Below are 22,292 nucleotides of genomic sequence, written 5' to 3'. Positions count from 1 at the left end.
ACAGGAAAGAAAAACTTGATAAATAACTTGTATTTATGTGCATATGTACAATTCATAGACAGACACAAATATATATATTTATATATATACATATATAAATATATATATATATGACTTTGCTTACCTTTTTGACAAAAAATCTACACACAGCAATTGTTAAGAGGTACTATGAAAAGAGATTGGTTATAAAGGGATATAAATTCTGACATGAGATATTACCAGGTTTATTTAAGGTGATAATAACAGCTTACACCACATCTACATATTCTCAGCTTTCATGCTGGCTTGCCAAGCAGAGACAGGAAGCATCATGTCACTAATATGAGGGATAAAACAGCAAAAGCTAAATAGGGAGGGTGGAATGAATAAGAAAAGAGACAGAGTAGATGAATGCCTCACAAAAACCTGACATTTGAGTAGCTACCTGCAACTCTGCTGTCCTTGAATTTGCTGACACTTTCATAGGCATTGCAATTTTTTTTCCTGCTACTGCTGGATCCAAAGAGAAATGAGGCTGTGGCCACGACCTTGCCAGACCTTCCTGTTCAGGTGGGAGAATCTGTGAAGAGGTTTTCACAGTGGATGACCAACATCAGGAGGCACAGAATTTGAGCACACTTTTTCTGACATTCTGGATGCAATATTGTGCTGGGTGGACCCTGGCTGGATACCAGGTGCTCACCAAAACTTCTCTCTCTTCCCTCCTCAGGTGGACAGGGGAGAGAAAATATATCAAAGACTTTTGGATCAGGTTAAGGACAGGTAGAGATCACTCAGAAATTGTTGTCATGGGCAAAACAGAGTCCACTCAAGGAAATAGAATTTATTATCAGTCACAGCAGAGGAGTATAACCAAAGCTTAAAAATTCCTTCCCCTTATCTCTCTCTTCTTCCCATGCTCAGCTTCACTCCCGATTTCTCTACCTACCCTCACCTCAGTGCTGTAGAGGAAGGGAAGGGGGGTTATGGTCGGTTCATCCCATTTTCTCTGTCATTCTTTCTCCTCAGAGGCAGAACTTCTCACACTCTTCTCCTGCTCCAGTGTGGGGTTCCTCCCATGTGAGAAACTCCTCCAGGAAATTCTCCAACACAAGCCATGGGTTTCAGTTCTTCCCAAACTGCTGCACTGTGGGTCCCTCCCAGGGGGTCGGTCCTTCAGGAACACAGATCAGCCACAAATTCACAATTTCTGCCAGCAAACCTGGCACGGGCTCATTTCTCCACAGCCCACATCAGACAAAAGGGAAGCTTCTGCAAGGTTCTCAAGGAAGACACCACAGTAGCCACACTCCAACAAAAACCATGGCAAATCCAACCCGATTATCCACTGAGACACTGGGCAAAGGGATGTACAGTGAAGGGAAAGCCAAAACCAGAGGCTGTGAAGCCTCATGCCCACTTTCAAAACAGGCAAGAAGAAGGATGCAGGGAATTATAAGATTATCATCATAATTTCCTGGGAAAATTACAGAGCAAAGCTTCATATAACTTATTTCCAGGCACCTAAAGGACAAGAAGATCATCACATGCTGCTGAGGAGGGGGTGAGAGAGCTAGGAGGGTGTATCCTGGAGAAATTAAGACTTTGAAGGGACTTAAAAGCAGCGTGTCAGCAACCTACAGGGACAAAGCTGGGGTTCCAATCAAGAGAGGCTGAATTTCTCAAATGTATTTCTCTCTCAAATTTTACTTTTTTTGCAGTCCTGTGTAAGGCTTCTAGGACAGACCTGGAGAAGAGCTGTGACTCTGTAAAACTCAGGGTTAGGCCCAGTGTCGCCATCTCAGAGGAATGAAGAAAGGGAAAAAATATACAAGGCAGTGAGAGCACTTGGTAGTCTAAAATAAAATGTCCTCAGGTCTCCCTTGCCTCAAGATGCCTTAGCATTCATTCCAAACAACACTTCTAGAAGGAAGAAAATCTAGTTTCAGGCGAAAAAGAAACATGTTCTGCTTGTCCCTGTTGCCTGCATGTCTTGCCAAGGGTTCCTCTGAGCTTTGAGTTGCTAGCCTTGCCTTCTGCCATCACAGCAAGGGGATAAAGTGTCACCAGACCTTGGCAGATTCATACACATTGCATGGTGTCAGAAGAACAGACCTGCTAAAGAGTAATTGCTCCTGATAGCCTATTGACTTTGATTAGGAAACAGACATTAACATCTTTCCTCATTTAAGCCTCACTTGTGGAAGGGAGCCTCCTTAAGTGTTCTCTTGTCTGGGGTATTAGACCAGGAATTAAAAATGACAGGATGGACAATCTGGCAGCAAGTGTTTAATTAGGCAATAAATTAGAGTCCCTGAGAGCACAAGGATCTGTGGCATCTCTCTCCTTCTGAAAATAAATCATAATATTTGTGCAATGTACAACACCCCCTTATTATACACTACAGTTGGAGCTCCATGCCCCATGCTGTTGATTTTGCTAAAGCCATATTGACAAGGAGAAAGCAGGAGTTTATTAACATCATAAGTGTTTTCTGCTGATGGATCTGGGGGACCTTCCAATATTCATCCTGTTCCAGGATTAAGTTATGGCCCTTCCCCCAGGCTTACACACCCAAACCCAGCCATTCCATGGTTGTATTTTCCCTGACTTTACCATATATTTATGATTTTAGCACCTCTTTTTAAGAAGGATGAAGAGCTGGAAATGCCTCTCAGCTTCCTGGAGCTCCAGTGGGTGGGATGCCAAATGTCAGATCATATGCTGATATTGGATATCAGAATCTCTGGTGGTTCACTGAGTTACAGTGGGGAGAAAGCCAGAAGTTTGTAGTTCAAAGTCATGCACAGAGTCTTGATTTTAGCTGACTGAGTTCTGTGTCCTGCTCTGGGTCTCACAGTGTCATGCTGGAATGGAGACAATGTCATGGACCTTGGCCAAGAGCAAAGGATAATGCAGATATGGTGGCAGGAGAAGAGAAAGGGCAATTCATTGAGCCTCCTGGAAAATAAGGGACAATGGACAGATTAACAACCTGATTTGTCCTTCTTTGATTCATTCAGAGCCAAATTTCCAGGTCATTCAACTCTCTTTCAAAATTTTCACCTTCTTATCTAAGCCTTCCTTCCTTCCTTCCTTCCTTCCTTCCTTCCTTCCTTCCTTCCTTCCTTCCTTCCTTCCTTCCTTCCTTCCTTCCTTCCTTCCTTCCTTCCTTCCTTCCTTCCTTCCTTCCTTCCTTCCTTCCGCCACTTCCTTCCGCCACTTCCTTCCGCCACTTCCTTCCGCCACTTCCTTCCTTCCTTCCTTCCTTCCTTCCTTCCTTCCTTCCTTCCTTCCTTCCTTCCTTCCTTCCTTCCTTCCTTCCTTCCTTCCTTCCTTCCTTCCTTCCTTCCTTCCTTCCTTCCGCCACTTCCTTCCTTCCGCCACTTCCTTCCTTCCTTCCGCCACTTCCTTCCGCCACTTCCTTCCGCCACTTCCTTCCGCCACTTCCTTCCTTCCGCCACTTCCTTCCTTCCTTCCGCCACTTCCTTCCTTCCTTCCTTCCGCCACTTCCTTCCTTCCTTCCTTCCGCCACTTCCTTCCTTCCTTCCGCCACTTCCTTCCGCCACTTCCTTCCTTCCTTCCTTCCTTCCTTCCTTCCTTCCTTCCTTCCTTCCTTCCTTCCTTCCTTCCTTCCTTCCTTCCTTCCTTCCTTCCTTCCTTCCTTCCTTCCTTCCTTCCTTCCTTCCTTCCTTCCTTCCTTCCTTCCTTCCTTCCTTCCTTCCTTCCTTCCTTCCTTCCTTCCTTCCTTCCTTCCTTCCTTCCTTCCTTCCTTCCTCCCTCCCTCCCTCCCTCCCTCCCTCCCTCCCTCCCTTCCTCCCTCCCTCCCTCCCTCCTTATTTTTCTCCTTCCCTTTCTTTGGGTTTCTTTTTTCAGTACATTTTTCACATGGAAAAAGAGCTGCTTCTGAATGAAACACTATGAAGGCTCATTTGTACAACACAGACATGAAGTTTCTCATTGTTTTGGAAAATGTTACCTAACCAAAAAAAAACCCTATTTGCTGGATTTCCCTCACTTCAGAAAGAGGGAAATTTTTTTTTGCTGTTCTTTTGAAACTCTGTGTAGTAAGGCAGAGTGTGATGTCTCCCCCAGACATCTGCATACTCAAGGTGAAGCTTCACATTGGTAATTCCCCCACCACTCTGCCTGTGACCAGCATTGCCTTTTCCCATGGGCCTTATTTAACCTCCCAGAGAAAAATGCAGGCAAGGGATATATAAATTCAAAGTGATACAGAAACTGTTTGACTAACACTTCTGACAACTAAGAGCTTACAAGGAAGAGAAAAGTGATGCCCAAAGGCAAGAAAGGAGCAAATGACAACCAGAGTCCATCTTTATTATAGGAGGACTGGGCCAATGCTCAAAACTCTCCTTCCCTCAGTAATCTGTAGCATAGTCATGAGGGTTTTTTGCACTCTTTTGCCTTTCTAAATGATCTCTACTGTGCATGGCTGCTGAAAGGTTGTTATAACTTCTGACCACACAAAGCCACTGCTCATCTGTGGAACATTTTCCTCATCTTGCATCTCCTTTTGCCTGGCTGGTGAATCTGAACCCACCGTGCTAAACCTGGGCTCCCTGGGCAGAGCAGGTTTTAATTGATGGGTTTGAAATGTGAGTTTAGAAAAATAGTGCCTGAGAATAAGTCTGTCAAAATGAACAACACTCACTCCATGGTTACAGCATCCATCAGTCTATGGGGCTGGTTCTACAACTATCATTTTGGAGAATGGAAAAGGAAGAAACTGGAAACACATCAAAAAAACCCCTGCCACCAAAATCATGGTAGATTAATCAGGTTGGCAGAGATTCTGCACGTCTCCCTGCCACAGCAACATTCGTGTGGTAACTCCCAAACAAAAACACACTGTCAAGAATGACATCAGCAAAATACCTCAGTAGTTAATGTATTTACAGAGTTTCTTGTGCTGTTCCTTTAGCAGGCTGCAGCTTCTGAGGCTTTGCATTATTTATGTAGATGATTAAAAGGATGTTTAGTGGTGTAAGTGACACACTCCTGGGATGGTGGGTCTATTACACACCACTTGTGTGTGCAGCAACACAGACCCAATCTTATTTTCCTAATCAACCAGCTTGCAGGCCCCTCAAATCAGGGGTGACATGGGGAGGGGGAGCAAGCATGAGATGTTCACTTTTCTTTTCAGCAAGGGCAAGAGGAAGCCTCCAATTTAGATAGTAAATGCAGATTAAAAAATAAAAAAGAGAGAAAAAACACAACACCACATAGTTCTTTATATGGTTAATCTGTGAAACTTCTACTCATAAGCAATAAATAAATTTACTAATATACAGCAGAGATCCCCCCCTGCAATCACTTTCTTGCAGAACCTAGCATGTGAAGGAAGAAAGGGTGAAAAGAAGATGGAGAAATATATATTTTTAGGTCAATGCCCCAGAGGCACACAGAGAAAAGAGGATGAACATAAAGTTCAGGCTGGTGCACCCAATGTTATTAAGGCATCTGGTCATGCAAATATTACAAGCCCTTATGGTGCATTACAAGCCTTGTTACTGCATTGTGAACCAGAAGGAAGGGGAAAGATGGATAATTCATGTTTCATCTGTAATAATAAAGTGTCATGTTGCTGGATCAGCCAGGCCCAGCTGCACGCTTGGTCAATGCCAAGATGAATATCTGCCCGCTGCCTCCTTCATGGATATTAACTTTCAGCTGAACACCTTTATCTCTGAATTATAGAGCACCTTTATCTGTGAATTACAGACCTTGCTGTGGACCAGGGTAGGAGCGGGGTTGGTGAGGGCAGCACACAAAATCATGGCTTGCAATTAAGGGGTTAGCAACCCAAGAGAAAGGATTTGGAATTATCCAGCTTTATAAACTGATAATCTGGACAGGACAGAGGTGGAAATAATTTATCCACTTCTGCATTTCAGAATGGGGAATGTCAGGAAAGGGTCTGGAGCACAAGTCTGATGAGGAGCAACTGAGGGAGCTGGGAGGGTTCAGCCTGGAGAAAAGGAGTCTTGGAGGGCATCTTATTGCTCCTACAACTCCCTGAAAGGAGGTTTTAGGCAGGTAATTGATATTTTCTCTCAAGTAAGAAGCAACAGGATAAGAGGAAATGGCCTAAAGTTGCACCAATGGAAGGTTTCAACTTTAGGATATTAGAAGGATATTGGGAAAAAATGTCTTCCCTGAAAGTGTGGTCAGACATAGGAACAGGTTGACCAGGGAAGTGATGGAACCACCATCCCTGGAAGCATTCACAAAATATGTAAATGTGGGACCTGGGGTCATGGTTTAGAGGTGGGCTTGGCAGTGCTGGGTCAATGGCTGGACTCAGTGCTCTTAGAGGGTTTTCATCCTTAATGATTCTCTGATTCTATGGTGCAAGCTGAAGATTACAATAAAAAGAGAATTATCTGTTTTTCAGCTGTTAGCAGCAAGCATTGAACCTGTCATTCAGCAATGCTTTTGATGGAACAGGAGTTGTTACAAGAAGAAAAATAATGAAATGTTGTTTTCAAGCTGATGTTTAGGGATAAGAATGGTTTTGTTTTGTTTCTTAACAAAATCCAAATGAAATGACATATTCTTGTGCCAGAAGGAACAAGATGTTCCTTTTGATCAAAATTGGAATATGGCATTTTATGTTCAGACTATTTTTAACCATTTTCCTTTCTCTCTAAGAGAAAATAATCAATTCCTAAGTGAAAACATAATTTTTGGCTAAAAAGTAAAAATAAAGGTTCTTTCAGGAGCTGTGAAAATTACATGTATTATCTATTTTGCTCCTTAGACATTTTGAATGCTTGCTGAAGTCAATCTGTTCACTAATAATAATGGTCACTATGAAAGGTGGGGGGTTTTTGAGAATTTACTTTTTATCAAGAAAAATAAGTTGCTTTCTTTTCTTCTTCTTGATCAGTAACAACTTTAGGATCCTTGTTTTGCCTTCTATGCCTTCGTTCCTCTCATCTTTTAGGGTGGGCATTGTGTTTACTCATTTGTTGTGGGGGGCTTTGGAGCTGATAAGTTGTGCATGAGTGATTTAAATATTGGAAATGTCATGTAAAAAGCTACTTACGCATTCCGGGGATCCTTCCAGCAGGTTTCTGAATGAAGAGTAGGTGGATGAAGCCAGACCACCCTCTCCTGACAAAAAGGCAATTGTGTCAGTAGTTGCATCACACAGTCTCTTATACACAATAAATTCCACCTAACCCCCTGTCCAAGCTATTGCCTCCATTCACAAGACCAAATGAGATTCATAATTTCTTTTATTCCTTTATTCAGTGCTTGGACATGGACGTTCCTGGGATTCAGAGGAAGAGAGTTGTGTTCTGCTGCAATAATTCTCAGCAAATCTACCACAGAAGTCATTTCAGCTCTGCACATGCTGAGGAAAACAATTATATCATTTCAGTGATTTATTAGCCCAACGAGCAGAACTAGCACAGCAAGGCTGAGTATCTATTGCCATGGATCTGGGAATTATGTTTTAATTAACCAATTTCTCTAATATGTTGTCTAAACTTCCTAGAGGGGAATTGAAAAAAAAAAAAAAAACCGAGCAGCTGCAAGGCTGAAAGACTCTCTAGACATTTGGTGTCCTTGTGGTGTTTTGGTCTGGCTTAGCAAACATCTCTGGTGACAAATGCATATTGATGAAGCAAAGAATTGGCTAATTGACACATTAAATGAAAACATAATATATTCTGCTGGTGGCAGGGGGAAATATTAAACTTGCTCACAGTCAATTGTTATAAAATATTAAATACAAATATGGAATTAGAAAGAGAAGAGAACAAGGATTTTCTTCAAGTGAATCAGGTCTCTGGAATGGGCCAGAATAGCCACTCACAGCCTGGGAGTTATGAAAGACACAACAAAATCTGGAATATGTAAGAATTTTCTAAGTGTAATTGCCAGTAAACGTCAACTAAACTTTAATATTTATACACAAATGATAAAAATAACCTGCCTCTTCTACATGTGGCACATAATTTATTCTAGGAACCATGGTCTATTGTTGATTTCTCTTTGCCTACTAATTAAGCCTCACCATTTCTATTCCAAACTCCTCTGAGAAGGTCTAAAGCTGCACATTGTACTCGTGTAGCTGTCTCTGCAAGAGGTCCCAAGTGGGTCCTCATCTTTGTTTCATACTGCAGCAGAATTGCTCCACAATACAAAGAACAGCCAGATGTCTTTGCTAGTTTCTAAATATTTAAATTATATTCACAAGTGTATATATGTCAAGGGAAGTTCAAGTTGGATATTAGGAACATTTTCTTCACTGAAAGAGTGTTTAAACATTGGAATGGGCTGCCCAGGGAAGTGGTGGAGTCACCAACCCTGGAAGCACTCAAAAAAAGAGTAGATGTGGCACTTCACAGTATGGTTTAGTGGGCATGACAGTGTTCAGTCAAAAGTCAGACTTGATGGTCTTGGAGGTCTTTTCCAATTTTAATGATTCTATGATTCCATCATTTTATGATAATCCATCTCTTCTGCCTTTTAAATCATATTTTTCCAAGCAACCCAGAAAGGATCTTCAAAATTACTTTTAAATAGTCCTCAGAGTGTGGGCTGTCCAAAGCTTTGGGTACTTTGCCCCAAAAAATGTGAAGCACATTTTGTGTATCTCAAAGACTTAGAGGTGAGTAAATCATAGCACCTAAAACAGTGTCTGCATGGTTGGGAGGCATTCTCCATGCAGTTTTAAAGTATTAGGAGGCAACATTAATTTAGAGCATTGAACTCTGAGCTTTTCTCCTTTTTCATGCCAATTTTGATGCAAACGGGAAGGATAAGGGGGACTGGCATTAAAATTAGAGTGGGTTAAATTAGATAATAGAAAGAAATTCTTCCCTGTGAGGGTGGAGAAGCCCTGGCACAGGTTGCCCAAAAAAATGTGGATGCTCCATCCCTGGAAGTGTCCAAGGCCAGGTTGGACAGGGCTTGGAGCAACCTGGGATTGTGGAAGGTGTCCCTGCCCGTGACAGGCGGATGGAGGAAGATGCTGTTGAAGGAATCCCTTCCAACCCAAACCATGCTGTGATTCTTGATTATTCTGGTCATATCCAGATGTCCTGGACAGACATTGTCAGAGGGTTGTTTGCAGTACGTGTTCCAGGCACGAGATGTCACTGCCTGATGCAGAGTGTTGCAGAGATGGTCCAGAGTGAGGTAAAAAATTGAAAGAAGGTGGAGCCTGAGCTGTGTGGACAGAAGTTTTCTGCTCTCTTTACTGCACTTCCTTTAGAAACTTATTTTGTTGAAGAAGAAATATGATTAGGCACATCAGTTAGCAACAGTGAGCCAAAGTTTGACCAATTAACTGATCTTAAAACATTCCTCCAGATTTTATAAATATAATGGGAGGTTTGTGCTTGGCAAAATGCTGGAACATAAATCCTCTATTTTAATCTGAAGTATTGCTTTCTGAATTAATTGCAAATATGCCACTGTAAATTATAGAAATTGATGAAGCTGGTATTTTTAGCTTAATAATTTTCCATTGGGAAATTGCATTTACCTCTAATCACAGTCATCATGCTCAAATAAAAATATCGTTATTAATAATTACAAAAACAACACAATATCAATTTAAAATATTAACCAGGAAGCAAGTACAGATCACATAAAAATGAAGATTGATTAATAATTACAGCACAAGCAGCCAGGAGAAGAATAATTACAAATTATTTTCCAAGCAAGTTCTTCATGAGCAAGCAGAGCTATGGAGGTAGGAATAATTGCAGGCATCATCCCAAGTGACAACTGCCCTTTCTACCCTGGAACTGGACTGAGCTCAGCTTCCTTCCAGCTGTGTCCACACAGGGACCAAGGACAGGATAAGTTATGGAGCCTAAAAAGACATCTGCTGCAGAAATGGCCCCTTCAGACACCCACAAGGGAGAAAAAGGGAGAGATTTAATTTTCCCTGCAGTTCTGGCAGTGTTTTCTCAAGGCAGTTGAGTATTTTGTGTGTTCCCACACATGGTTCTGACTCTGAGCTTTAGCCACATGAATTTGAGTTCCTGACTTTTCCTGACTGTCTTGCTGTGTTGGTGAGGAGATGTTTATTCCTTTTTTTTTTTTTTTGTCTTTTCTATTTCCAGTTGTATGTTCAGTCTGTGGGAAGTAAAAACAGCTCCCTGGGGTTACCCACCTTGGAGAATACAAATAAATTCAAGAGGTTTGTGACCTTATATTCAGAAACACTGAAGTGAGAAAAATGTGACTCTGCCACATCCTCCACTGGATCTGAGTTTATTTGGGGAAAGACATGCAAACGTCCTGGTTAGTCTTATCTACCCCACCAATAACAGCTGATTAAACTATCTCCTGTGAGTGGGCAACTTGCTCTGCCTAATAATGTAAAAAGTAAAAGATGAAATGCCCCTCATCTTCAAAACAAACTGAGCAGCATCTCTCAGGAAGAATAATGAACCCTTTGAACAGCCAGAGTGCTTAGAAAGGGCCTGAAAGGGTTTTCTTACAATCTGGTGAAAGTCTCTACAAAACTGAACAAGGATATTTCCCTGATTCTTCCTGTTGAGGTAAAAATGGAGGGAGGTACTGAGCACCAGCCAGGGAGCTCTGTGGGCAAAATGAGCTCTGTGAGAGAGGTAAAGCTCCTGCACTTACTCGCACAAGTATGAAACCCTTGATGCACGAGCATGAAAAGTGACTTTCTTCTCCACACAGTCAGAGGATGTAATTCTGCCCTAACTAGAGCCTGGCACAGCAAATTAGCTCCTGCTTCAACATGAGGCTTCAACATTTCTCAAGTACCTGAAAAAAAAAAAAATTGCTTTAATCTGTATTTCCTCTCATCCGCAATTCTTGGTAAACTGAGATGCTGCACAATTTTTCCTACTCATCCCACACTATCCAGGCTCCCTCTTACCTTTTCACATTCACATTTTTAACTGAAGTTAAAGTGTAGAGTTTCAGCATGCTCAGTGCTAAGTCTGGAGGAGCATTTTGATCCCAAAGAATCAGAAGAGTCGTGCCAGTCTCCAGTGGGCATGAGAAACCCAATGAGGGTGACAGGAATTTGTGATATTTATGCTTGGAGCCATGCACAGATCTCGGTGATAGAAAGTGGAATTCCATTGCATCCTATCCCAGCTGAAATGAGCATTTGCAAGGCAGGTGTCCCATAGAAATAACAGAGCCACAGAATGGTTTGGGTTGGAAGGGACATTCATGATCATTCATTTCCAACCCCCTGCCAAGGGCAGGAGCACCTTCCATTCTCCCAGGGTGCTCCAAGCCCCATCCAACCCAGCCCTGAACGATTCCAGGGATGGAGCAGCCACAGCTTCTCTGGGCAACCTGTGCCAGGGCTTCAGTACCCTCAGAGAGGAGAATTTCTTCCCAATATTTATTCCAAACCTGTCCTCTGTCAGGTTAAAGCCATTCCCCCTTTTCGGGTCACTCCAGACCCTTGTCCAAAGTGCCTCTACAGCTCTCTAAGTCCCTTTAGGCACTGAAATGGATTCCAAGGTCTCCCCAGAGCCTTTTCTTTTTCAGGCTGAACAACCCCAAATCTCTGAGTCATGGCAGAGGTATTCCATCCCTCTAATCTTTATGGTCTCGTCAGGATTGCTCCAACAAGATGCTCTTACAGTGAGATTTGTGGTTTTTTAGCCATCTCCTTTCCTCACTATTGTTTAAACTCTTAGTTATTCAGTTCAAGGACAATGCTCTGTCATGACAATGTCTTCCTAGAAAACACTTGGTTTGAAAATGCTCACAAACTACTTGAAAGCAATGGCAAACAAGAACTCCATCAGGCAGTAATCTTTGCAGAACAACCACACTCTAAATTGGTGGATTTTGAAGTAATCTTACAATCTTCGTGCTCAAATGTATTGATTTCATTTTTGTCTTTCTTTGAAAGAAGAAAAAGAGAAGTCTGTAAAAATGCATTCAGATGTAATATAGACTCAAATGCTTAACATTCACTGGGCTTTGCAGATGTTTTAACACTTCTGAGAGCCAGCTCCCTGCTCTCTCTCACTCTGTGTGCCCATCTCTCCCTGTGAGCACATCTGAGAAATTAGTATAAAGAGGCACCTTGATACCCTAAAACACTTCAAAAAATATCATTCCACTGATTTCCCCAGCAGACAATATGGAATTCCAGAAGGATTCAGAGGCCAAGTTCCTTTGTGATGAGCTTTTTCAGCTGAAAACTTGGTATTCTAACTAATTCTAATTCAATAGTTTAAAAAATATGTGTGAACAGGATGGAGAAGGCTCATAGCAAAGACACCTGCCAGGAACACTTTTAGGGGCCAGCAGAGTGACTCTGAGTGCGTTGATGGATGGGTGCTCACTTCAAGATGCAAGCAAAATCATTTCAGACCACACTGCATTATAAACCAGCTTCCACTCACTGAGCTACTGTATAAATCAGCTCAGGAACTGGGTGTCAGCCCAGGCTGTGGAAGCAACTCAAAATCAACCTGTCAGAGGGATCCCTCCCTCTCCCATCCAGAGATGGATGTGAAACCAGCCAGGACTGATGAGTGCAAACCCCTGCGTGGCAAGAGGCAAACGGTGTGTCAGGAGGGAATGGTCGTGTTCAGAGCCTCTTGTGCACCCCCAGCATCTCTGGAGAAGGGCTGGGTCCCATCAGCTCTATGGAAAAACATTCATTTTCCATTTGGGAAAAAAAAAAAAAAAAAAGTTCCGTGGTCATAAAATGCAATATTCCTGGACAATCATGAGATGCTCTCCCTTTGTCACTCCCGACTGCTACTGGAGTGGCTGAACTTTGTAGTTCATTGAAAAGCAGATGAAATGTTGTTTTAGTCAGGCTGTTCTATATTCATTCCACATTTATGTCTGGTTTGCCTTGTCTGCTTTTCATCTTCACATTGTTAATGCCATTTCATGCCTGACATCTTGGACTGGGAGAAAGTTGGTGCTGTCATACTGGGACAGATTGGTAAATATATCCACAAATTGTAGCTATAACCTGATTCATCCACCACAGACTTTCTTCCCATTGCCTTATATTTGAATTATATAATCAAATAATTATACGACAAAGTCAAAATGTACAAAATGTAAGGTAAATCTTTTGGTTAAATTGTCTGTTTGGGGAAGCAACTCCATCAATTTCCTACTTACAGAACAACAGAAGTAAGAAAAAGTCCTGCCTAGAGGAGCTTACAGATAAAAGACATCAAGGAGAGAAGGGTAGTGGGGTCTTTTCTAATTCCATAGATGAGGGAAAGACACCCAGAAGTGCTAAGGGATGCATCAAAAGATTAACAAAGCTGAGAATTGCCCTCAGTCTTGCTGAGTTGAGCTTTCCTTACCACCCAAAAGAAGAAAGAGGAAAGATTTCTCCATTTCTCATCTTCAAGCTGATACCAACAAAAAAACCAAAAAACCTCTGCTTTTAAAAGAACTTATGTTTTTCTAGTGAAATAAGTGCACTATTCCCTACTTTTTGAATTTTTATTTTTAGAATACAATTCACAAACAACTGCTTTTTTCCTCAGAAATTTCAACCAACTATATTAGCTGAATGAAAAAATAGACAGAAGTGAATTTTACACAATACATGTTTTAAATTCTTTCTTTTTTTCATCTTTAAGAATGGAGGCACTGGGGTGCCAATAGGTAAGTACCTCTCCTAATTTTTCTGCAAATCACAGAAACAGTAGGAGGCATGCACAGAAACAGGAATCGTTCCAAGTGGAAATGTTCTCCTTGCCCACTAAATCTGCCACCAGGTCATTTTATCCTGCTCATAAATCTATCAGTCTCTGCCTTTAAAAAGAAAGAGGTTTTGTGCATAATATTTCTTCAGTTTTGCCCAAAAGGAAATACTTTGTACATTGCAACTCTTAGAGTCCTAAGTTCATACTGAGAACATATTTTTCAGTTCATTAAGGAATTATCTATATTTGCAAAATTCTGGGCACCTGATGCTTGCATTACTTCCATGTCTTCAGCCATGCATGTCCTGATGTGAAAGATGATTTATTTATTGAATGAATGACAATTCTCGTTTTTAAGGAACACTTCAGTACAAAGCTTAAATACATAATCTTACAACCTTGAGAACAGATTCTGCAGGGTCAGCCTCAAGGAACCATTTCAAAGGGATACAAAAAGGTCAGCTTCTATCTCAGGGTTTGGCATTAATGAATTTTGTGATCTCAGTTAAATCTCTCCACCACAAAATGCCTCTCCTGGTGCTCCTGCTGAATAGGGGTAGCAGCACACACCATAACCTTCACTGAGAGCTTGTGAGGACAGATCCACAAATCTCTTGGAAATGAGAGTGATGAGAGCAACTGAAAAACCTTGTAAAACCACAATCCTGTGAGTCAGCATATTCCCAAAGATCTGTCAGCCCTGCAGTGCTGACCTGCTCAGAGCCACTGCCTCCCTCCTCAGCCTTCCCTGCACTGTCCTGCTCTTGAGATCTTCCACCACCTGCCATGCTCCTCTGGAGGAGGTTTGGCTGCCTGGTACCACAGCTGAGCTTGGTTTCTCCCCAAACTGAGCTGTTCACAGTAGGCAGCAGACAGAGATTACAGCTGCTCAGCAGCACAAACAAACCTGGATCTGGTGACAGCAAAAGTTTGGGGTTGTGCCCCAGGAGGGAAATTGCAAGGTGAAAACTGGTGTCAAGTCCTAAAGGGTAAAGTATGTGGTACCCACCAACAGAAACAGTACCAAGACAACTACCAGTGTGATTCTACATTCTTTTTGTAATTTTTGTGTCCATTGGCAATTGTGGCATGCTCTTACGCAGCTCCATAAGTCTGAAATGGAGAAACCACCCAGTTCAACCTCTCAAACCATGACAAACTACCTCCCTCAATGACTTGGCTGGTTTTCTCTGTGTTGTGCTTCCAGAGAGCAGAGAACAGCAAATATCTTGTGTTCTGGTCTCTGACCCTTGACTGTGTATCTTTCTCTGATTTCTGATGTTCCATTTGTCAGGCCTCCAAAGGAGAAGATAATTTAATCAGAGAATAGAATATCCAGAGTTGGAAAGATCACACAAGGAACACCAAGTCCAATGCCTGGCCATACTTCTGGCTTCCAGATGTAGCAGGAGGACAGAAATAGCAACCTGCTTTACAGAGACAGAACTCATTTTACACAGGGAAAGATCTCATTTTGGTGCTCTGTTTTTCCAAAAAGAAGTCACTCTGCTCTCTATGAGTAGAAAAGAACTTCCCAGTCAGTGACAGCTCCAAGTTAAAACAGTGACAGCTTTAAACCAGTGTCATTCACTTTTCAGGCCTGCAGAGAGCAATATGTGTGTCTATCTATATATAAACATATTTGTGTGTAGATCTATATCGCAGAATCACAGAATCACAAAATGGTTTGGGTAGGAACAGACCTTCAAGATCATCTCATTCCAACACCCTGCCATGGGCAGGGACACTTTCCACTATCCCAGGTTGCTCCAAGTCCTCTGCAGCCTTGAACAGTTTCAGCGATGGGGCATACACAGCTTCTCTGGGCAGCCTATCTCAGGGCCTCACCACCCTCACATGGAAAAATTTCTTCCTAATATCTAATCTAACCCTACTCTGTTTCAATGTGAAACCATTCTGTCTCAAATTCCCTTGCACTTCCCTGCACAGTGAAGGGTATCTCCAGCTCTCTCCACTCAGCAAAGTGGGTCACAGACAATGCTCTGTCTCTCTGTCTAAATCAAGATTAAAATGAAAGCCTCAGAGAGTGAATTTGGATAACCTGTGGTAAGTCCCACTGGGCAATTTCAAGTAGAGAATCTGCCTGACAAAACGAGGAGAGTCAAGCAGTGTCTGATCTTCAGGAGCTGGGCAGTAAATTGAAATAAATGAGATCTCAGCTCCCAAAATCACAGTGGTATTTGTCATACTCCAAGAAGTTCACTGGTATTGTCTGGAGACTACCTGTGAAGGACCAGGCTTTGACATCTTGGTTTGGAGTGAAACATTCTTGATTATGGGGTTTTTTTACCATAATATTGAGCTGTTTCAGCTGAGATTAAGGCCTGAGAGGCCAACAGATAGACAAGGTGATGTTGGAGCAATTTTAAGGAGTTGTCTAAAGCATCATACAGATTTGATTAATCCTCCTCTCCAAAAAAAATTTGAGGCTTTGTCTAGGGGACCATAATGCCTCAAACACCTGCCCTTCACTGCCCAAACTGACTTCCAAGTTGGGTTCCTGAACTTCACACACACAAACAGCTGAAGTGTCTGAGATTACCAGGTGGGCATTCCATGTGACCCAGGCAGTGATGGTTTTCAGGATGCAGCATTCCCTGTGGTTTTCCCTCATTCCAGGATGCAGATGTGGCAGTAACCTGCTACCTGTATCTGGCCTTGAGGCTCACACATGTCCTGCCACCCCACTGATGCACACAGAGTACTCACAGCAAGCAGTGCCAGCAGCTGAGACAGGCATTGGTTCTCTCCTGCTGTGTTTGGAGTGCTGCTGCTCCCCACCTCTCAGCCCCCTGAGTGAAGGTTTCCCAAACTTTGGGTGGGAAGAGAGGTAGAAGAGGACAGGGAAAGGGGGAATCTGCAGATAAGGGTTAACACCCACAAATTTCTTGTTTCTCTTGGTCTCTTCTCTGCTATCCATAAGAATGTGACCTCTCTGGTGTGTGATGCTGCCCCATTTTTGCAGGAAAATCTGTTCTTGACTTCCTTCCCTTGAGTTTCATGTTTCTGAGTTCCCTCTGAAACCAACTGTGTGTCATCCACATATGCTGGGAAATATGGCCACAGCTGAAAGAAACTAATGACTTCTGTTAATTCTGCTAAGTGAGAGGCAAGGACAGCTTTTTAATGAATGACTAATTGAGATGTAACTTAATTATTCCTCAGCTGAACTTGCTTGGATTGCCAGCCATTTCTGAATTTTCTGTAGGGAGACCAGACCTCAGAAAGCATGTGGCAAGTGTTCTGCAGCCATTAAAGCAACTGAGTTCAAACATTTGAAAAATGAAAATACAAAACCACAAGCAATAAGAGCCCTAAATTATAATTGGCCAAGAATAACCACTCCAAAATCTGAGTGCTTGAATTTCCACCACCACAAAATTCACAGGTTCTATCCCTTGCTCCTGGTGACAGCAGGTGAAAAGTCTGAACAGCTATAATTTTGGAAAAGAGTACCTAAAGATCATCTCACTGACCTTGTGTGAGAGTAGAGGGTAGAGTTAATGCCACCTTTGACAGCTTAATTAGAAATGCAGGTATTATCCACATATTTGATGCATCTTTTAACTACTAGCATGGGAATAAAATATAAATTAGTTATTTTTGTAACTTTCCAGATCTAGAGAGTAGAACAAATTATTTCAGTTTCTGACTGTTACAGATTTAGGGGTGCCCTTGCTTATATCATTTAGGCCAGGATATATCTGCTAAATATGACTGACTCACCTGCACTGACCCTCTTTGCAGACAAGGAACTGGGAGCCAACCCCAAGAGATTCCCATGGACCCATTTCTCCACCTTGTCCAGGTCCCTCAGGGTGGAATCTCATCCTTCAGGTGTGTCAACAGCACCAATCAGCTTTTTATGAGCAGCAGGTGCTTAAAATGAACCAGGTAAATAGTACCTTGGAGAGTCTTTCCCACACAAGTGATTGGAAGGGGAGTGTGATAAGACTCCATTTCCACACTGTATTCATGCTAAAGCAGATGAGCCTCATCCACTGGTGCTACTCACTTGAGGAGAGGGGACAATTGGTCACCCAGTGTGACAAGCCCACTGTGGTTTCCCATCAGACACAACCCTTTCAGGTGCCTGACAAGAGTAATAGCATTCCTTGGCCATAGCTGAAGAGTTCCTAGGAAAAATATGGGCAATTTTTCACATGGGCTGATAGTGATAGGAGAAAGGGAAACAGTTTTAAATTAACAGATGAGAGATTTAGATTAGATATTAGGAAAAAAGTCTTTACTGTAAGCATGGTGAGGCACTGGAAGATGTTGCCAAGGGAGGCTGTGGACTCCACATCCCTGGAAGTGTTTAAGACTGGGTTGGATGGGGATCTGAGCAACCTGGTCTAGTGGAAGTTGTCCCTGCCTGTCATCGTGATATTTTCTGCAAAATCTTCTTTGCCCAGGATTCTTCTCCTGGGAAGCTGAGAAGCCTCAGAGAGGAATGAAAACAATAATTATCTGATTACTTCTCCTTGAGTTTTGTTGCTTTGGAATGTGGTAGGTGATTGTTTGACTGGTCCCATGTGAATTGTTTTTGCTTGATGACCAATCACCATCAGCTGTGTCAGACTCTGAGGAGTCAGTAATGAGTTTTCTTTAGCGTTCTTATTGAGACTTCTGATGTATCCTTTTCTCTATTATTTCGTATCATTTTAGTATAGCAGTCTTTAATATAATATCATATCATAATATAATAAATTAGTCTTCTACGAACATGGAGTCAGATTCTCACCTCTCATCTTGTCCTGGGGACCCCTGCAAACTCAACACCTGCCCATGGCAGGGGTGGAACAGGATGTTCTTGAAGATTCTTTCCAACCCAAATCATTCTATGGTACTCTGAAACTACGAAAAAAAATGTGCCCAGAAAGAAATACACATTTCCCTCAGGGGCTCTTGGAGTGAATTGTTATTCATAACTTACAATTCCTACTACACTAATGCTTCTCTTTTAAATGAGACTTAAAGAATAATGTTTATGTCCTCAATGTCAATTAAACATGAATCCAAACCTATGTTCAAATGGATCCATCCATCTCCCTGAGCCAGCAAACAGCACAGATCTCAACAATGAAATCATGAATGTCACCCCCATCTACTGCTGGCAGCTGACATTGACACTGAGTTAATCTTTGAGCAGACTCAGCACTGGGTCTGGAGGGGAAACTGTACAAGGAGCAGCTGAAATCCCTTGGTCTGTTCAGCCTGGAGGAGACTGAGGGGAGACCTCATCGTGGCTTTTAACATCCTCATAAGGGGAAGAGGAGGGGCAGACACTGATCTCTTCTCTGAGGTGACAGTGACATGACTCAAGGGAAAGCCCTGGAGTTGTGCCAGGGGAGGTTCAGGTTGGATATCAGAAAATGTTTCTTTACCCAGAGGGTGGTTGGGCACTGGAACAGTTTCCAGGGCAGTGGTCACAGCACCAAGCCTGACAGAGCTCAAGAAGAGTTTGGACAATGCTCTCAAGCACAGGATGGGATTGTTGGGGTGTCCTGTGCAGGACAGTGGTCACCAGTGTGTGACATCCCCAGATGTCCCTTGCACTGCCACAGAAAGCACCTGGCCGTGTGCTGAAACACATCATCCTCCTCCTGGCTTATCAGGACCTTCAGCAATTCCATTGTAGCATCAAGCAAAACTCTTCAGTCATAGCAAAAGGAAAGGGGGGACTCCACACCCTGATAAAATAACATCATCTGTGCATTTCAAGAACATGTTGTTCTGTGACTCATAATGCAAAAATAGTGGAAGTAAGAAATTTAGGGGACAGGTCAGTTCCCAAAGGAGATGAGTGCCTCATCAATCATTCCATATTTCCATATATTTTTCACTTCATGGCATCACTAGTCATTTAAAAATATTCATAAATGTCACTAATGGATTATTGCTGCATTCTTAAAAAAAAAAAAAAGCTCATTTATTTATGCAGGAAATGTCGATTAAATTGAGATAGATATTGAAATTAATAAGTACCCAGTAAAATGTAAAGCGCACAATTGATTTTAGATCCTCTGTTATATGCATGGCATGTAATTACCAGTAGTAAATCTGAAATGAAAATATAGAAGCTTATGAGATGCTTCAGTGCAGTTGTTCATTTAGAGTCACATAAATTCAGGGGACACACATTACAAGTGCCAGCACTAGCATGAAAGGACTAAGCTATAACTACAACCTTCATGGAAGGAAAACAGAAAAATCCTTCAACAGCAGAAAAAAACTTTAAAAAACATATAATTCTCATCTGAGAAGGTCACAGTCTTGTGTTGTTGTTGATGGTGGGAGGTAAAAATTAATGTATAAGTAATACATCTGGCAAGATACAAAATAAAAATGCCAAGAGTCAAAGGTTAAGTTTTCTTTATTTTCAAAAAATACAGGAAATTGGTACATCATAGTTCATCTACAACTAACAGCAAATTCATCTAGTACTTTTTACTGTAAATAATAGTTTTGAAATGCAGTTTAATATGTGTTTTGCTTGAAAGTCTAGTAGAAGACTTCAGAGATTCATACAAAGCTACATTTTTTTGTGCTCTGGTTCCATTTTTACACTGCTCTTACCACCTTGGTATCTGAATTCCTGACACATTAAGATTTCACCCACATTCTACACCATTTTTGTAGGCAAATTCTTTAGTCTCACAGTCTGCTCTTCTAAGTCTGGGCTTCTCTCAGTGTTCTTTAATTTCTCGTGTCATCTGCCAGCATTTTGGAATGGTCTGTGTTGCGTAAGATCAGGCCTCTCCATAATATTGCTATAACATCATCCCTTAGAGATGAGTCTGTAAAGAAAACAGAAATCTTTGTAAACTTTGAAGTTAATAAAGATCATATTGAGGATCTTGGGGAGTTAAAACATATCCCAGGGTGTCTTGGTTTGAAAAGACAAGTGTCAGCTAAGGAAGGCAGGAACCTCCTCTGAAATGGAAAGATGCAAACCCCCCTCCCTCTGAATTATTATAATTTTGAATTTAAGGGGCTCTCAGGCAAAGATATGGGAATAGGAATGACTGTTCTTTATTAGGGAAGAAAACAAAAATAAAATAAAAACTGCACTAATACAAAACAACACTGCCAGAGTCAGAACAGGAGCTGACACCCTGTGAGTCAGGGTGGTGGCAGCAGTCCCATTCCATGGCTCAGTCCTCCTGAAGTGACAGGGGCGGTTCTGCTGGAGCAGGGATCCTGCAGAAGGAGTTTTCCTCTGAAGCTCCAGGGGTGCTCTAGATGGGCCTGGTCTTCCTCTGGGAATTCAGTGGAAAAGGCAGCTGCTCCTCTGGGAATCCAGTGGAAAAAGACTTCCTGGTGTCCCAGACCTCAGACTATATCCAGGTAGGAATGCTTGGCTCCTCCCCCTGGGCAGAGCATCTCCCAAAGGGATGATGGAATTTTATCAGCCATGCAGGGACATTCAGTGACCCATTAACAGAAGAGATCTCCTGGAGGGAGGATTGGTTGTGGAAGAGATAAAGAAAACTGCCCAATGAACAGAAGATAACTGCCCCACCTCTAACAGATGGGAAATAGAATATGCACATTTTACAACCCATGACACAGGGCCAAGTGAGACTTTCCTGGCACTCCTGCCCACAGGAGGCAGGAAGACACATTTCACCTGCTGAGGTCTTCAAACCTCAAAAATCTCCCGCAAAGTTGACCTCAAACAGCTGCCAGGTGTTGGAGGATTTTGGCTTTGAATCCACATCCAGAGTGACCTGCTCAGCTCCAATGGATGGAATTCAGTGGCCTTACACACACACGTGTAGTGTCACTGTAGATGCTGAAAAGGATTATTTCCTCTTTCCACCTGCCCTTCCAGAAAAACACATCTCTCATGTCCTGTGGCATATCTGTCAGGCCCATCTTAAGTAGCTGAGTTTATGCAATACAGAGAGTTTAAAATTGGGGTGGATCCTCCAAAGGGCCTCAAGTTACAGCAGAACCCTGGATTTAGGATGCTAATTGCTGTCCTCTCCATATCCTCCACTTTCACAGCCTGGTGATTGTGGTATCACTACATCTCCTCTGGAAAGGCAGGAGAAAAAAGTGTCCAAGAGCTCTTGAGTCACTGTTATCTTCACCCCACAGTAGGTTTTAACCCTCAGCTGAAGAGATAATTCCCATTTTTTTGTTTAATGGGAGAGGGTACACAGAGCATATCTAATAGCATTTGGCTGCCACACTGCAGAGCTGAGGTTGTCTCATAGAAAGAGGTTTTCTCTCACTGGTTTCAGGTTTAGAGCAAACACATTGATTTAGAGTGGATTATTCATCTGAGAACATAAAAGGAATTAAAATCTCCAAGAACCACAGTGGCTCCGGTGTTTGAATGGGAACAAAAAAAAACCTCAGACTCTGTATCTACACTTTATGGAGAGATAATTCAGAGACTTAAAAATATGAATAATAGGCTTGGCTTCTATGAATGCAGACTTCTGAATATTTTTAACAAGCTCTGGCCTCAGACATTATATGATCAAAGAAACATAAAGTAAGCAACAAGGATCAGCTATTCCTTGCAAAGCTAAAATATTTCTCAGTCACTCTAAAATTATCTTTGTGGATGGCTGGTCTCTAAGTGGTGATAAACAG

General features: G+C 42.1%; 1 long non-coding RNA gene across 1 annotated transcript; it reads right to left on the bottom strand.

The window, feature by feature from the left end:
- Positions 1–449: 449 nt before the first annotated feature.
- Positions 450–17,511, bottom strand: LOC135290250 (uncharacterized). The gene is made up of 3 exons (XR_010352992.1): positions 17,409–17,511; positions 7,055–7,122; positions 450–2,940 (listed from the first exon to the last, which is right to left on the bottom strand). It is a non-coding gene; the product is annotated as an uncharacterized LOC135290250 (long non-coding RNA).
- Between the last annotated feature and the right edge of the window lie 4,781 nt (positions 17,512–22,292).

The sequence above is a fragment of the Passer domesticus genome, chromosome 1 (genome assembly GCF_036417665.1).
Source record: "Passer domesticus isolate bPasDom1 chromosome 1, bPasDom1.hap1, whole genome shotgun sequence".
NCBI lineage: Eukaryota > Metazoa > Chordata > Aves > Passeriformes > Passeridae > Passer > Passer domesticus.
The sequence above is the reverse complement of the archived record's forward strand: the minus strand, read 5'-3'. Positions and strand labels throughout refer to the sequence as shown.